Source organism: Coenobita brevimanus, chromosome 23 (assembly GCF_032717465.1).
Source record: "Coenobita brevimanus isolate Jiangsu-jjx chromosome 23, ASM3271746v2, whole genome shotgun sequence".
Lineage (NCBI taxonomy): Eukaryota > Metazoa > Arthropoda > Malacostraca > Decapoda > Coenobitidae > Coenobita > Coenobita brevimanus.
This window is the reverse complement of record NC_136976.1, coordinates 68,496,115-68,501,110: the sequence shown is the minus strand read 5'-3', so window position 1 is coordinate 68,501,110 and position 4,996 is coordinate 68,496,115.

Sequence of the window (4,996 nt, the reverse complement as noted above, 5' to 3'; positions counted from 1 at the left end):
GGCGTTGTAGGCTTCGTAACAACTCCTCCATAGCTATTTATTCTCTCCTCTGTATTTCTATATCCTCCTCGTAACAACTCTTCCTTAGCGATTTAGTCTACTTGCTCCATCTCAATATTTTCTTCATAACAACTCTTCCCTAGGAATTTATTTGTCTGCTGCATCTCAATATTCTCTTCGTAACGACTCTTCCTTAGCGATTTAGTTTGGTTTCCACAGCTCAACATTCTCTCGGGAGGTATTTACAGTACATCATTTTAATATTGATCAAACAGTGACATAGAAGATGTTATGATGCAAAAAGTAATATAAATCGCTATGGAAATGGTGTTACGAAACCTCTTCCCCATCTGTAGTTCATTCACTTAAAAACCAGGCGGAGATCTTCGTCCTCTTGCAGCCTATTTCCCGCAGCTTAGTGATGGAATCAGACAGTATCACGGCAATGCATCCTCTCCATAGTGCTTCTTCGTGACTAGCATTGGCTGCATTCTAGTATTTATCTCGTGTTACAGCTCGGCACTGAAGGAGAAGAGATGGCAATTTTAAGCCCAGTTAAAGTGAAGAGGATGTAGGCAGCGGGCCATGTCGAGGCACATCCTCCAATCGCGCAAGTCGAGGTAATATTTGGAGGAAAAGCACCGCATCTCATTGTGCCTCGTTCTGCACATTACGTCTCAGTGCCAGACATGAATAAAAAGTAATGCCCGCATCCTAACCCACGTGAAACTGCGTTTTTATTCCAGGTTTTACCACACTCAGCGCAGGCAGTGTGGTCGTGTGCTCGAAGTGGCTTTTGGGTATTTCGTAACAACTATTCCACAACAATTTATTTTGCCTGTTACAAAACTTGGTGTTATGTTACTGATACAAACTATGTCCGAGGCATTGACGAGGAGCCTACACATGGTGGCACTGTGCACCCTGGGTGGAGCTAGGCAGCTGTGGCGTCCACTCGGGAGCCAAACCACCTCGTATTTCCCTGAACCTCGCCGTGAGGAAGGACCCTGGTCCGATCCTGGTGAAGTGTTGTCTACCACGAGGGATGCCGGTTCCCTACATGGCGTGTAGGCTATACTGTATTGTACCTGCTGAACGGACCCACAAAAGCAGTTGCTTCCCTGTGGTCGACGGGTTTGCTTGGCCAAACGGGTTAGGGTTAACGCAACAACAACAAACCATGTCCGTATTAAAACAATATAAAGCCCATACAAGAGAATGTTAAGGTGTAATATGCAAACTAAATCGCTAAGAATGAGGTGCTACGAAGCCTTTTATGCCAGCTACTACCGGTACTACACTTGTTTACTTGGCCTTAAATTGTCCTCTTCCCACCTTGAATGTTGGGTTATAACAATAGACCAGCACTAGAACATGGCTCTGGAAAAAATGTAAAGCCGAAGTATTATATTATTCTGCCAGTGACCTAGGAACGAAAATCTGGGCAAAGTCACGGTGAAAGGAGCATAGGTATAGGTAATTAGGCTCTTTCGATCCAATTATTTATTTATTTATTTATTTATTTATTTATTAACTGACTGAGTGATTAATTGATTAGCTGGTTGATTATTTAACTGACTGATCAACGTACATACCTACCTACCTCGGCTGTTAAAATAACAGAGTATGACAGAGGTCACTGTGTGTGTGTGTGTGTGTGTGTGTGTGTGTGTGTGTGTGTGTGTGTGTGTCACTTTCGTACTCACTCTAGATCTGGCAGCGAGGAGTCAGCCAGGTGTGTGGGTCATATTAAGAGCGGTATAGGAAGCTACGAGCACATTTACCTTAGCGTTTTAATTAGCAAAATTATTATACCTCACCATCTCTTGTGACGTAATTATATCATTTTAACCTCGACCTCAGCAACATACAAGACGATAATGAGGTGTAATGTGCAAAATAAATCGCTTAGGAAGGGGTGTTGCGAAATATCCGAAGTAATTTAGAATATGACCCCGAGTGAAGTCGTATACACAAATAATATTAGGTAGAGGGTAAGCTTAAGAGGGTTTATGAATGCGGGTGAAGGTTGAGTGACCCAAGGTGGTGGTGGTCAATGATTTAAGGTGACAGTAGTAATTACCTATGGGGACTCTCTCTCTCTCTCTCTCTCTCTCTCTCTGGCCAGCACTAGACGTAAGGTGTATTTTAAGAATCTGAGGGAGATGCCAGTGGTTACAAAGGGTTCTGCAAAGTTCACTAGTCTTGTATTTGACGTCTTTGGTGGTGAGGGCATCAAACCTCTTCACAATTATCTTCACACTTCTTTACAATTATCTTCACACTTCTTTACAATTATCTTCACACTTCTTTACAATTACCTTTACACTTCTTTATAATTACCTTTACACTTCTTTACAATTAAATTTACACTTCTTTACAATTATCTTTACACTTCTTTACAATTATCTTCACACTTCTTTACAATTATCTTCACACAACTTTACAATTATCTTCACACTTCTTTACAATTATCTTCACACTTCTTTACAATTATCTTCACACTTCTTTACAATTATCTTCACACTTCTTTACAATTATCTTCACACTTCTTTACAATTATCTTTACACTTCTTTACAATTATCTTCACACTTCTTTACAATTATCTTCACACTTCTTTACAATTATCTTCACATAACTTTGCAATTATCTTCACACTTCTTTACAATTATCTTCACACTACAATTATCTTCACACTACAATCATCTTCACACTCCTTTACAATTATCCTCACACTTCTTTACAATTATCTTCGCACTTCTTTACAATTACCTTCATACATCTTTACAACCGAGTCGTGTTATGCTCTAGTTCTCATGCTAATCAGTACCTGCAAGAACTTTGATTACAGCAGGTAGTTGATCTGGACTTATAACATATCATCTAGTGGCAGTTGGTCTCTTTTTCTTTTTTTCCTTTTTTTTTCTTGATCTTATTACTGAAGTTGTGACACGACGAGATCCCGAGAATTTCTAATCCTGATAGTGACATTCGAGACACTACAAGAAAGCAGAACTACAGTGCGTTTCCTCTAAGTTGATAATGATCCCTATTCCTTTTCAACAGGGCCGGATTCAGCACTATAGAAAAGGGGAGGGGGTGATTTCTAGCCGAATGACCACAAGTTTGAATTCATGTTGCCTCATTATCAAATTTCTCAAAATGTATTACTGAATCCCTCATTGCATTAGATGATTCTTAGGTAATAACATTATTGTAAAATATTTATTGCATGGTCTGGTACGTAACAATGTTCTTTTATCAACTCATCAATGATCTGCACAAAATAGAGGGCGTACACACCCCACGTGCCCTCCCGCAATCCATGTCTGTTCAGATAGTTTGGCGGCCGTGTTGTTGGATTGGAAGGCAGATGTAACTAGTAATCAAGGAGACTTATTCTCGCTTCATAACCAAAGCTCATCGATTTTCATGTAACCACGTCACTGTATTTCAGCTGTGCGAGTGTTACAGTTCTTTCAGATGAAAATAAGCCAATTACAGGCTTCAGAAACATGAGCTCCTACGCCCAAGGTCCAAGTACTCTTTTGGAGCAATTCATGTACCGGTATGTGCTGACACGCTTTAATTAGTCTTGGCAGTGGTGGATCCTGAGGTGGGAGGGGGGGGGGAGTCAAGGAATCCAGACCCTCATTTTTTGCGCTGTGCCATATTTTTTTTTTTTTTCCAAACAGATGAACAAACCTTCGGCTTTTGTTAGTACAGACAGCTGGCATAACCCACCCAGATTAGGTAAAAAATACTGAAAGGAAAAAATAAGGATCCCATGTGCTCCAGTGCCCTCTTGTATGAAACTGACCCTTGTGATGAGGCTTTATAAGGGTAAATAAAAATAAATAAATAAATAATGCATCCCCCTTTTAATGACTACTGGATTCGCCCCTACTTCAGGGTACAGTCTGAGCCTGTAAGGAATAAGATCGCGTCAACACCAAAACTTGCTGGCGTGGAAGGCAGTCCTTTATCACTATGTAACCCAAAGAAGTTCTCGCCCGCATCCGTCCGCGTCCAGTGGGGCCACTTGTATGAGAGACGTAAAATTCCCGCCCATACCCACCTGCGCCAGAAAGTACAGACTCCCCCGTCACCACCATTTATTTATTCTCTCCGACAAGAAGAGTGTTATGCTTTCACCCCTGTTTGTTTGTTTGTTAATTTGTCTGTTAGAAGGATTACTCAAAAACTAGGAGAGAAATTTGGACCAAATCATGTGGGTAGACAGCCTATGTCCAAGGGAGCAATCGATCAACTTTTGGGACTGAACAGGATCATTTTACGGATTCTGGATCCGGAAAACAATTTTTTCTGAAACTCTAATCAAAGAAAGGAAAACCTAGCCCATTATGAAGTGTGGTTTGGAAATTACGTTCCCCTTTTCGGAGAGATGCGCTCCACTGAGTGCCCCTCTAGTATATTTATTATAATTTTATTTATTTATTTGCTCATATATTGACATCCGTAGACCTACATGTACACGCGGTCGGAAAGTCGTAGCTTCGAGGCGTTGTTGCTCTCTGTCCATGGTCATTGCTCAGTACTTTAAATTGACATATAAATTCCACTGATACAAAGGAAGGTTCAATCTAAGGCGTAGTGTAGCACAGTTGGTGGAGCGGCGGGCTGGTGATTTAAATGAGATGGTATCGCTGCTCTGCCGGTGGGGGACAGTTTATGAACACGGTTTGGCTCAAATTAATTCCAGCCCTCGTCCATAACAGATACCGTTACTGTTCTGCTGGTAGACTGCACTCGTCCATAACAGATACGGTTAGGCTATATTACTTACCAATACCGTTACATTACTTACAAATACTACTACATTACTTACAAATACCATTGCTATTACTTAGGGTGGTATAAGTTACTCGTTAATAACTAATACCGTTACCGTACATTACTTCTCGAGGTATACTCGTATTTCACTCGTCCGTGACAAATATCGTTACATTATTCCGGTATAAATATTTCATTCTT